This window comes from Lissotriton vulgaris, chromosome 5 (genome assembly GCF_964263255.1).
Source record: "Lissotriton vulgaris chromosome 5, aLisVul1.2, whole genome shotgun sequence".
NCBI lineage: Eukaryota > Metazoa > Chordata > Amphibia > Caudata > Salamandridae > Lissotriton > Lissotriton vulgaris.
In genome coordinates this window covers 1,459,978,764-1,459,992,502 of record NC_141693.1, presented here as the reverse complement: position 1 = coordinate 1,459,992,502, position 13,739 = coordinate 1,459,978,764, and positions in this window count along the sequence as shown.

The following is a 13,739-nucleotide window of genomic DNA, read 5'->3' as shown; positions in this document are numbered from 1 at the left end:
TGGTTACAGGAATCAAAGACTGGTAAATCTACTGACTGCATAGAAATGTTGCAATGTACCTTGAATGAAATTAGAGATTTCAGCTTTTATGAGTAGTCTATTGATTCAACAGCATGCATTGTTTATGCTCATTGCTTTTTTACGCTGTTACTGCAATGCTTAGCTAAAAACTAACCCTGTTTGCATTTGGAATGTTCAGGTTTTGATTAGCTGTCACAAGAAGACTATGGAAAAGCTTAGAAATGTTTAATTTTACTCCTGAAATGCTCAACAAACATTGGGCCACGATTGTAATTTGAATTAACCGGTTTTATATTAGTTAGTGTTAGAAATGGGGATCTCTAGTTGACAGGGGCTGGCATCGAGGTCCAAATAGGGATCCTTCTTCCTAAGTCAGAGTAAGGGGGCTACACCCTTTGATAACCCCTGCTCAACCCTGTGGTAACGTAGCATGAGCAGACAGGCCTATCTTAGAGGCAGTGTGTGAAGCATTCGGGACCATACACAACAACGCAGGAAGGACGCTACAAACGGACACCACAAGTAGGTATAGAATTTTTTTTATCTTTATATAGACTGAGCATGAGGCTTAAAAGCACTCAAGAAACCACAATACACATAATTACAGATTCACTTAAAAAGCAATCAGGTCACTCAAAAAGCATGTGGAACAAACTTAGTTTGAGGCCGGGATCTACGCGACCCGGTGATGCACAATGTACCTGAGATTTAAAGGGGCACGGCACGCAGCCTCAAAAGGAAGCCACAGTGATGCCAGGTTGACTTGCAGAGCTCCCAGCTGTTGTGGTCTGGGGCGTGCACTCATGATAATCCTGGTACGGGACCTAAAGGCGAGCAGCCAGCGGCACATGCAGGTGATAACAAGATCCTCGAAGTGGTGACTAGTGTGGGCACTCAGTGGCACAGCTCCTCAGCTGCAGTGGCCCCCAATAGAGATAGTGATGATTCAAGGAGGATGACCTCAACTGCGAGTAGAATCCCTCTCAAATAGGAATCCGGGCAGCTGATGGGTGAGGTCTAATGTCCCTGAGATTTCGGAAAGAAGCAAGCTCAAATCAGGCCTTTGGATAGTTGCTTCAGCAAGAAGAATGAAAGTTTCAGACTCCTTTCCCTCTAGTTAAACTGACAGAGGTTCATCTTGACACCCAGAAGTAATACACCGTGTAGGGGTTTTTGCCCAGATCTTTATACCCCAAAAGCCTTTGTTAAAAAAAGTCTCAAATCACTGAACCCAGTCAGAACCAGTTTGGGGTCGTCCTGGAGCACTTGGTTTATGACAAGGCGGCATCCTGCCTTTGAGGAAGAGGGGGTCTGCTATCAGTCGCACATTGGGAGGTAGAGCCATCATTGACCTTGCCAGACACAGCCCTGCTCAGATCAACTGGTCACCCCTCCCCTTACTCCAACTGCAGATCTCTCTATTCAATCCATTTCGGGCCCAGCCTGCCCTGTCCCTTCAAAACCAGACAGCCAATACACATAACAGCAGAGCACACTGGAAGGTATAGGAAAGAAAATACCCACATCCTAAAAGTGGTCTTTTCAACCACAGAATATAGAAATAATCTTCACTACCAGATGCACCAGACGTCAGGCATGCTAAACTTGGCTTTCCTATCAGGTTCCTTGGGTCAATTAGGATTATAGAATGTAAGACAGTCAATTTACAAGAGGGAGCATTCGCGCTGTGGCACTGAATGGCAGTGGCACAGCGCCCAGAGCATCTAACACCAGCAAGCACAGAGGAGACAAAAGCGAAATATGGAAGGGAGACCCACGCCAAGGGTGCCAGGTCTAACAGTTAGTATGACTTTACTGAACTGACTTTTTATCTCTAGGCTCCTGATATTTTGAACAATCTAGCTATTCATAGTGTTCGCACTCAATTAACTGTCAGAAGCAAACAGCATCACGTTTGGTAAACAATTAGTAGCTCAGGCCACAGCTCTCTATTTTATTGGTTAAGGTTGTATGGAAGCTTCATCAAAATTGGGTACGAAATATGTCCAATCTCCTTTACTGCACACTGAGTGCTTTCCCCAAAGGTGACTGTATGGTGCAGATGGTCAAATGGCCATTTCCTGCTGAGCTCATCCCTCACTCTACCCACCCCAACTTCAACCCTCACTCCAGGGCATCCAACCTCGGTGCCAAGAAAAAGGATCGAGGTATTTAAACTCTTACCTTTTTGTAGTCCCGTTTTGGGCTGTTACTGCCTGGAAAGGGCCTTTGGCCCGGCCAACATCCTTTCACCCACTCATTTCTGTGATACAATTTATGTCTCCTAATGCCAGTTTTCCCATCCTTCACCTAATGTAACCTTTCCACAGAAATCTGAATCCCTCACACAAAAGATGGGCTGCCTCCACTATACTGGGTAACCCTTGACACACACTACTGTGGTGTATTTTTATTATTCCTAGGCTTACAGGTTTGATACCACTGATCCGCTACTGTGTTGTCTATTCCTATATATCATGGGATTACCCTTAGCAATCCTGTGCTGACTCATACGGCCACTATTGTGATGCCTATTTCATTACTTCTAGGGTAGCCCCTTAGTCATTTCAGACTCAGCCCGCTGTAAATACTATGGTTGTAGATATTTTATTATTCTAGCGGTTGCACCATAGCTGCATATGGATTCCCCCCTTATGATTACTGCGGTGGTGTCAATTGCTATATGGCTTGTAATTTTACCCATATCCAATCCTATTTTCACCATACCATCCACAGTTATTTCAATCACCTATTTCACCCTTTAGCCTCTTCAAGGTCAACCGTATAAGCTCACTATTGTTATAGCTACATAATTCTTATCAGGCTGTATGTCAGAATATTATTTATAGAAATATCGTCTAACATAAATATTGCATGCCAAGTATTGTTCACAAAAATGTCATTCTATCTGTGCAGATTTTCTGTTAATTCAAATGGGCAATATGTTTGAAAACAATATTTAGGAAGAAATATTTAGGTCAGACAATACTGTGACATTGATAGGCAAAAATAAGCACCTTAAACTCCTTTTGGCAAAAACCGACGGACACACAACCATGGTGTTTGTCTTATTATACCCCTTCTTACACCTTTTATTTCTCGATTGACTGGTGCAGTGCTTAATCTAATTTGCTGCGCCACAGACCTACAGCTGGCCTACTGCTGAAGGTGTCAGATGATTTCCCATGGGTTGTGCGTTCGCTGCTTCTTGGTTATGCATGTTTTTACTAGTGCAGTGTCTATTTTGTCTTGAGGGTTTGATATCAGAACACTAATATCTCAACAAACAACCAGTCCTAGACATTGCTGCACCTGCTGTTCTTGACTAAAATTAGCGCCTACACAAATAAAATAATCAGTCTTGGGGCCAGATGTACCAACATTTCATTTAGCGCCTCACAATTTGCAACACGTTGCGAGGCGCTAAATGAAATGTACAACAGTGTGTTTGACACTTTTTGCGATTCCCAATGGGGTCGCAAATTGCGAGTATAAATGAGCCTCTCGCAATTTGCGAGCCCATTGGAAATGCCAGCCCTCCCTGGGATGGTGGTCTGCTGGACTCAGAAGACCACCATGTCTGGGACTGCTTTTAAATATAGCCTTTTTTTTAAAAAAATGCATCCCATTTTCCCTGAAGAAAAATGGGATGCATTTAAAAAACAAAAATGAAACGTTCTAGTTTCATTTATTTAAGGGTAGCCAGTGGTCCCTGCCTGCACTTAAAAAGTAAATCTGCATGCATTTGCAAATAGGAAGGGGTCCCCTTGAGGTAGGTGGTAATTGCGAGTGTTTTGCGACCACAATTGCAGTCGCAAAACATTTGTACATGGTTTTGAAACTCGTTATTCGGAATAGAATGCCCCTTTCAAATAGCAAGTTGCAAAACTTATTAAGCGAGTCGCAAATAAAATTGTGACGCGCTAAATAGGCTATGTACATGGCTCAATGCAGGCATAAACGGGTTTGCATACCCGTTTGTGCATGCAAAAACGTGTCGCACATCTGGCCCTCAATGTCTATCTGGTAGTTGATCAGTCACTGCTCAAGAGCTAAAAATTCCATCCAGTTCAACCATTGCACCCCATCTACACACCATTATCTAATTCAAAACCTCCATTGGACTCCTAACAAACATCCTAATTGCTTTGGTGGCAGAGATTCTTCTGCTCCATATCTAAATAGCACCTCACAAAACGTTCGGGCACCTGCAACATTGTACAACCTCACTAAATGTTCAAGTATTCTTGTTAGCTGAGCTCCTACTGATGTAGAGCTAACAACAACACTTTAGGAAATGTAATAGACTCATAAAAAACATAAGTACACTCTGTGCTATCTATCATTACCACACACCACCCAGGCCGCGTACTCACAAAAGCTGTTACACCTTGCATTGTGAAGGCATGATATAGCTCCAGCAGAGTACTACGCCACAGTTCTTGTGAGGAATCGAGATAGTCTGCATGCAGTCTGACAATCAGCACTCTACAGGTTCCTCCTTTCTAAGGCAGAGTATATTGAATGGCAACAATTTACTACCTAATAAAAACTGACGAGAATCTTGCCAACACAATGCTTCTACCCCAGCCAATACTGTTCCGCACCTCACTCCTTATTCTAACTTCTACAGGTTTCATGCTTCAACTATAACTCCATCTACAAATGCGGGTCCTTTACAAATCTCCTTCCATCTTTTCTTTTCTAACAGACACATGCATCAATATTGCATTTTGCAATTCCTTAATTGCGAAAATTAAGGAATCGCAATTAAGGAATTGCAAAATGCAATGCATCAAGAAATCGCTATAAAAATAGCGATTTCTTGAAATTCCTTAATTGCGATTCTCTAATTGAGAATCGCAATTAAAGAATGCTTCCCCATCCATTCCTATGGGCCTAGAGGCCCATAGGAATGAATGGAAAGACATTCTTAATTTGCAGTACACCATTGAAAAAAAATTCGCAAATTAAGAATGCAATTTCAAGGGTGCAGGGGTGTCCAAAGGATACCCTGTTGCACCCCTGAAATCTGCTTAGGAGTACATTTTGCACACTCACATGCCCCAAGGGCATGTGTGTGTGTAAAATGGAACTTTGAAAAATGCACTTTAGTGCATTTTTCAAAGTTTTCGCAAATTACCATGCAGGTCAACTTCATGGTAATTTGCTCCCCTTATTTGCGAATTCGCAAATTTTTGAAGTGTGATGCATTGCATTTAAGGAATCTCAATTTGAGATTCCTTAAATGCAATCGCAATTTAAGAAATCGCAGTTTTGCGATTTCTTAAATTGCGAAAATTACTAAAATGTTAATGCATCCCGAAAATGGAAATTGCATTCGCAAACGGCCGAATATTGAGATTTGCACCGTTTGCGAATGCAATTTCCTTTGATGCATGTGGCTGTAAGTCACCATCAACTCATCCTTCCTTTACCCATCATCTGGTTTGGTACAAAAGAAACTATTGGCAGAGAAAGAATATGCGCTAGGTCATACACAAATAAACACATTTGAAAATTAGGCTGCTCAAACGATAAAAGGAAATGGACACTCGACACCTCCAACTTCGAGTACAGCAGTCCCCAAATTTCTTAATGCAAATTAAGTTATTTATCCTGAGCAATAGTCCAGTTCGTTATCAAGTCCCTAAACATACTTTTATAGAAATCTTCTTAGCTTTCAATCTTGCTTTATTCAACATTTTCAATCTTTGTTATATTCCAAACTCTGCTTTAGTTAGTGATTCGAAGAAAATATTTTTTTTAAATTGCCAAGGGAAATTAATTAAAGTCATAGAGGACTAAGACCCAAAATTACACCTCAAGTATTATTCCTTATACATAATCCAAACATCATGAATGGATAATAATCAATCAGGGATTTGTAAAGCGCACTACTCACCTGTGAGGGTCTCAAGGTGCTGGGGGAGGAGGGGGTGCGTGAAGCTCCATCTCATTGGAAGAGCAAGGTCTTGTAGCTCTTCCAGAAAGATTGCAGACGGGGTGTTCATTTCATGCTTTGTTCCAGGTCCTGGCTGCGATGTAGGAGTAGGCTCTTCCTACCATTCTGGCTCTGCGGATGCGTGGGAATTTCGGCCAGAGCAAAGTCGGCGGAGGAGAGGTGTCTCCAGGGTGTGTAGAAGGAGATTCTTTCATTGAGTATTGGGGTCCGGTGTTGTGGAGGGATTTGTAGGTGTGAGGGAGAAGTTTGAAGGAGACCACTCTCTTTTTGACAGGGAGCCAGCCGTGGTCTCGCAGGTGCTGGGTGATGACCTTTCTGTATTTGGGGTGATATATTTTAAGGTCTTTCGGAGGATGCAGAGGATATTGAAGCACCTGGAGGAAATGGAGTTGATCTGTCACTTCATGGTGAAGAAGGAGTCGAGTATGATGCTGAGGTTGTGGTGTGGTAAGTGAGTGTGGGAGGGTTGCGGAAAGAAGTGGGCCACCAAGTGTTATCCCATGTGGAGGGGGTAGATACAAGGACAGGGACTTCTGTTTTCTCTGATTTGAGCTTCAGGCAGCTGCTGCACATCCAGGATGCAGTGTCTTTCATTCCTTCCTGTAAGCTGTGTCTAGTGATGGTGGGTACCTTGATGAAGGGAGAGGATGAGCTGGGTGTCATCAGCGTAGGATACTATGCTGAGTCTGTGCTAAGAGAGAATCCTTGGGGTACTCCATAGCTGATGTCTGCAGGATCGAAGAGGAAGGGCGGGAGTCTGATTCTATGAGTTTGGTAAGGAAGGAGCGGATCCAGTCTAGGCCAGTTCCTTGTATGCCGGTGTTTTGGAGTCTGGAGGTTAGTGTGCAGTGGGATATGGTGATGATGCTGCTGAGAGGTCTAGTAGGTTGAGGGCCGCCGTGTGGCCCTGGTAGAGGAGAGTGTGGATGTCATCTGTGGCGGCCAGGAGGGCGGCCTCGGTGCTGCAGTTGTTGCATAATCTGAATTCTAAGTTGTCGAGGATAGAGTTGGATTCTTTGAAGTTTGTGAGCTGGAAGTTGACGATCTTCTCAGTGACTTTGGCTGTGAAGGGAGGAGAGAAATGGGTCTGTTGTTCTTGAAGTCCGTCGGGTCTGGGGAGGGCTTCTTGAGGAGGGGCTTGACTTCTGCGCATTTCCAGTCAGCGGGAAGAGTGCTGGTTTTGAGGGTGATGTTGAACATGCGCCGTAGATTGGGTGCTATGGCAGAGGTGGTACTGTGGAAGATGAGTGGTAGGCAGGGGTCGGTAGGGGCCCCTGAGTGTATGCTCCTCATGGTCCTAGCGGTATCTTCTTCGGTGACACAGGTCCGGACTGTGATGGTAGACTGGGTGGTGTCAGTGGTAGGTGTAGTGTCGGTGCCCTGGTTCGTTGAAGTTGTCGTACAGAGTCTTGATCTTGTGATGGAAGTAGGAGCCAAGTTTGTGGCAGAGGTCCTGGAAGGAAGGGGTGTCTGAGGTTTCGCTGGGGGTTTTGCTGAATTCTTGTATGATGCTGAAGAGACCTTTGGGATAGTGAAAGGAGGAGGTACACAAATGTAGTACCAATGTAACCCTTTCTAGGTATTGTTATTAACACACCAAATTTATCATGGCAAGAAAGTTCTCCATTCAACTCTGAGTTATAGACTCAATATGTTCTACCACATTACAGTTTCCAACAAACAGAGTAATAATATACTTGCTGTAAAGTAAATGAATTCCTAAAAAACAATGACAGGAAAGAAACATAACTAATTCCATGTCATTTATCCATTCAAAATAATTTATCTGGCTAATATTTAAAATAAAGTCACCAAATTTGACAGAATCACATATAAAGATGAGATTTTAAAATTTGAATCAGCCCTATACAGATAACACAGTGCTCATTATCGTGCTATAATGTAAATACTTCTACCGATTTTTACCTCAGAAAATCCAGGAGTGTGCTCTCTGTAAGTTGATGACGATTTGCAAATGCGTCATTTTTAATGTCTGTTTAATACCAAAGTCACATGATCAATAAAAGTCGAAAATGGACTAGCAAGAGTGTTCAAGACACTGTTCTTTCACATGCCATTGAATGACAGGTAAGCGATGACGGACTAAAAATAGCACCCGCCAACATGCACGTCATCTTAAAGCAAACTGTAAAAAAGAGGGGAAAAGCAAAATTAAATGACCAACCTTATAACTTAATGGACTTATTGCCAATGGTAATCAATTATTATAGAGTAATGCTTATCCTATACTTATTTGTAGGAATAACAATGCGTACATCAATGCCATTATAGTTAAAAATGTATCACATTAAGTGTAATAGTAATCCATAATACCAAACATAACTATGCGCACATCAATAGCATCGTAGTTCAAATTATTGCACACAGTGTATTAGTATTCCATAATACAAAACATGTAATTAACATACCAATAAGATAATTTTGGAAATCAGCATGAGTAAAAATCTAAATGAAATATCACCAGAGCTACAACCATGTCAGTATATTGCCCATATATAATGCATACCTACTCAATCACAGTAACCTGTTACAGTAAATCTATCTAATTCATATTCATATTCCTAACCTTTTTAATAGAAATAGTTTGATAGTAACAATACAGTCAGAAGAGAGGGGAAAGAATGATGAATAGAAGTGGCCACATGTTCTTCAAGTGCCCAAGAAATATTGGAGTTCACTATCAATATTTAGGCCCATATCCACAGTGTGTAGTTCTGATAATCCACCGTGCCTCACTTTATTTCAGCCTAAATTCCCTTATATTAGTCATTATAGAGTCAATCCCAGGAAATTTGAAGCTTAACTGCTTACATGGTGCTTCATCCTGGTTTTTGTCCCATTCTCTACTCCTGCTAATAAACATTCCTATTCCTGATCTCTCACCTCTCCAAACATTCTGCCAAATATTCTCTTTACCCCTATACTCTCTTGCTCCGCTCTCCAGCACATCCTATCACACCAATATATCTCAAATGACCAATTACTGTGGTTTGCTAAATTCACCTCTCAAATTGCCTTCTCCTCTACTTGAGTCATAACCTCTATCTTGTACTAGAAACCATGCACACGTCCACCTATGAACTTCCCTCCATGCTATACTTTCATAAAAGGCACTATTTACTCTCACTTACATATCCTAAATCTCCAACCCATCTTCTCAGTTTGTTTTCTATCATATCCTCTCCTTTCACCTTTTCTCGCCTTCACCTTTCTCACACCCTCCCTTATTTAGTATCACCCATTTACTCCAACGTAATAAAAGACTTGATACAGAACACCATGAGTACTTTCTTTACCCCTATCAACAGTAATATTGTTAAATTACTACTTTGCCTCCTATGGCAATTTCACAAACCTATAGTTACAACATGCTCATACAATCTGCTGCCACAACAGCCAGAAAAATCATCATAAAAATCAATGGAATGATCAACTAACTACTGGTCAAGAAAGGTACTACACAGTGCCCCCCACTACCATGTATCATCCAGCCATCTGTTGCTGTGCCAGCAAGAAAAATTGTCAAGCTTTTCATTGTGATCATACCACCCAGAGCAATTATTCAATCATTCTCTGCTACCTCTCCAGCAAGAACAAACTGCTTGTCATGCCACAGGAGTCAATCTATCCTGGCTGATGGGGTGTGAAACCCCACAAATGGTCCTAGGATGCTTGTTTCCAGTCCAGGGAAGACCTAATCTGGCAGTCCGGGCTGGACTGTCCCTATTTGGTGCAGGGTCAAGACTGATTTGCATTTGGCTGGGTGTAAATTCGAATGGAATGTGAGCAAATAGACAATGGATTTAGGCCCAGATCTCTGTATTGGGGTGAATGTATGAGATTGTTCTGCATTCTGTTGATCAATTGTTCTTTTTACATTTGTCACACCCGAGTGGGACAGGTTTGCTCAGACGTGGGCCCTGTGCTCTCCATGCCACTGGAGTTATGCTATCTTGGCTGATGATGGGTAAAACCCCAAAACCGGTCCTAGGATGCTTGTTTCCAGTCCAGGGAGGACCTGGCCTAGCAGTTCGGCTGGACTCTTCCCATTGGGAGCAGGGTCAAGACTGATTTGCATATTGCTGGGTCCAAACTGGAATGGCATGGTGGATTAAAAAAAATAATGGATTTAGGCCCTGATCTCTATACTAGGGTGAATGTATGCCTTGTTCTGTATTCTGTCCATCAATTGGTATTTTTCATTTGCTAGGGGCTTAGGTCGAAATTATTTCAGGGACAATTAGGAGTAATCATTTTGGGACCTTCTGGTATCTGCCCTGCAGAGGTCACCAGTGCTTTCAACAAACAGGTCCCCTTCAAAAGTCCTAACACTGGCCAACACAACGGAATGAGAGGTGGTTAAATTTGGAAACAAACTTTAAACAATTTAAACCATAAGTCTTAAAATTAATGAAAAAAACATGCAAACATAACCATTTATTAAATGGGACAGTTATGTAGCACGGGCATTGCACCAAGGCGCAGAGCACTGCACATGGCAACAAAGAGCATGTATTGTTAAAATGAGAACTCAAGAGAAATGAACATGAAAAACATCATTTCAGTGGGGGACTATGGAGGTAGGAGAAACACATTAATACAGTTAGGAGAAGCTGTCCCATTTATTAAATGGAACAGTTATGTAGCACGGGCATTGCACCCAGGGGCAGAGCACTGCACATGGCAACAATGAGCATGTATGGTTAAAATGAGAACTCAAGAGAAATTAACATGAAAAACATCACTTCAGTGGGGGACTATGGAGGTAGGAGAAACACATTGATACAGTTAGGAGAAGCTGGGGGGATAAAATACCAGGAAGATAGGAAGAGCCATTTCCAATGGCATTAAAATATCTATAAAGCAACAGTTAATAATATTAAGATATCTCACTACACACATCACATTACAGATGCAGGAGGCCGAACCACAGAGCTCTTGAAAATATTTCTGAATTGCAAACCTAGAAAACCCAGGCTGTACGTTTACTAAGGTTACCACATGACCATTACTTTAGAGGCATAGCCCCTAGATTCTTACCATGTTTGATGAAAAAGAAGGTCTTTAACTGCCCCCAAATGTTTTTAAATTCTGTTCTAAACGGTTCCAGCTCCGGGACAGACCAGAATCTTCTCCAATAGAGTAAAGGTCGGAGATCAACTTGGAGAAACCCAAGTTTATGATCTTCAACCCCCCGAGGCACACCCGCCCCAACCCCACACTAAACGGAACCCCCCTTGAGAGAGTTAAGACCTTCATATACCTGGGAGTGACTCTGACAGAACAATTCATTTGGGACCAGCAAGTCTCTAAATCCTCCCTGAGATTAGCACAGATAATGGGTGGCATAGGCAGATTTTGCAGTGCCTCATCCTTTAAACCGGTTACCCCTGTCCTAGAGATATATAAAATACAGGTCAGGTCTGCAGCCTTATATGCAGCCGAGCTCTGGGGACATACTAACACATGTAACCTGATGAAAGCAGAACATTCTTTCATGCGGCATTTGTTTGATCTCCCGCAAAGCACACCTTTGCTCCCACTACGTTTGGATTTGGGTCTGGAACCTATTACTGAGCTGGCGGCAGCCCGACCTTTACTCTATTGGAGAAGGTTCTGGTCTGTCCCGGAGCTGGAACCGTTTAGAACAGAATTTAAAAACATTTGGGGGCAGTTAAAGACCAAGAACATACCATGGCTAACACATGTTAAGTCCCTTCTCTACCAAATCGGCCTTCCCCAACTTTGGGACACACCGGAGGAGAGCTGTTTGAGGACCCAAAGGTCTGTCCTGGTGGCAGCTGTTAAAGCGTATAACCTCAAAAAGCTACATTCCTCTAAATCCCTGGGCAGACTATCCAATGAGTTTTTTACAATCAAAGATGAATTCAGGATGGAGGCGTTTTTGGACTTGGTGCAACCTCCACTGGCAAGAAAGCTCTACATTCAACTGAGACATGGCTCCCTACCAGTCGGAGAATTTACCTTAAGATGGGCCAAAGCGACGAAACCTAACTGCCCTGCCTGCAATCATGATAGGGAAGACATTATACACATCCTCTTTTTCTGCCCAGCATATGGCGAAATTAGGAAGTGTTGGATCATTCCACTTTGCAAGAATTTGGGCTTTAGGCACTGTGCTCTCGCCCGTAGAGTCTTAACTTATGATACTATCCCCCCCATTGTCTTAGCTGTTTCCAGGTTTCTTCTCGGTATGTGGAGGAGAAGATCTGTAATAATCCACAAGGACTAAGGGATGACCGCTTTCATTTATAACTATTACTTTGATATCTACTATTTAATAATTTTTTTACTTGATGTATTTATATTTTAACACTCTGCTTGTACATATTTTATTGCACTTTTATGGTCTAAGACCGAAATAAAGTTATCAAAGTAAGAAAAAGAAGGGAAATTATTAAAATGCATAATTTATTTTTCACTTCGAAGTATAAACTTAAATCCACAAACACAAGATAAAAATGTTATAAGACGTGTAATGCTTTTGCGACTATTCTTCATTCTTTTGTTCAGATAATATATAAATAACGTGGAGTTGAAAAGATGCAGATTTTTTTTTACACAAACTGTTATTTGAGTATTAAACATCAGCCCTTCTAGATCCTCAAAACTCAAACAAATGCCTAATATTTTTTTCTGCGGAAGATGGCAATCCTACATTAACCGGTGTTAAACACACTCCGGATGTGTGCAACTCCTTGGCAGAACATCTCATTTAAAATACTTGTAATGCTGGATCACACTTTTCATTGGATGCAGGCAATAGCAGCCCTCCTTTACTGAACTTCCGAACGAGAGTGGCTGTCCTCACATAATCTAAATGATGCTCCTTCGCCTTTCTAATAGCAAAATAAACAAATGAACCATTCTAAGCTATCAACATCACAGGTTTTTCCCGTTTAGGAATTTTCTGCTGGCAAACCTGCAAGATCAGTCATTAATAAGTCATATTAAACTGGAGAAAGCCAACCCCCTCCCGAAAACATATCAGGCCATGCAAAAGAAGCAAGTATTTGACCAACTGAATCCTTGAACAGAGCGTGCTTCTCTCAGACAAGCACATCTTAGACGTCCACTAGGGGTGAGTTCGATATTTCTGCTGATTTAAGGGAGTAGCTGTTTTACTTTTGGTAGCACTATCATCAGCATTTGACACTGCCGACCACCAACGATTGGTTCGAAGATATCATGATACAGGATTATATTGTGTAGTCCTTAAATGGATTAAACTCTTCTTTAGACACAGAGCCCATATTGGCATGTTTCCCGTGTTTCGGTTATTGTCATTAAAGCGTGGGGTATAGTTGTTTTCACAAAGTTCAACAAGGCCCCTTTCTGTTTGTTGTCCTCGCCCTCTGCTTTTGTCAACAGTTTCAAACACATCTTTTGCAACTAAACTTCTGATACCCACATCATCTTCAAATTGGAAAAACTCTCAAAGTTTAAGAGCTCTGGCCTCAGAAAATGCCTACTAGCAATGGATCATTGACGGCTGAAAAACCATCCTAAATCTTTTTCATCCAAAACAGAAATACACATCTTACCTGCCCTTGGTTTATTGAGAAAGGACCAATAAACAGAAGTGAAAGACCTCAGAGTGAACATGGACGTCAACCTCTCACTTCAAACTGAAGATAGCAAAGTTACTAGAGGCAGTTTTTTTACAAAGGGAACTTTATAATGACGCTTATTTTACTTATGCCACAGCATA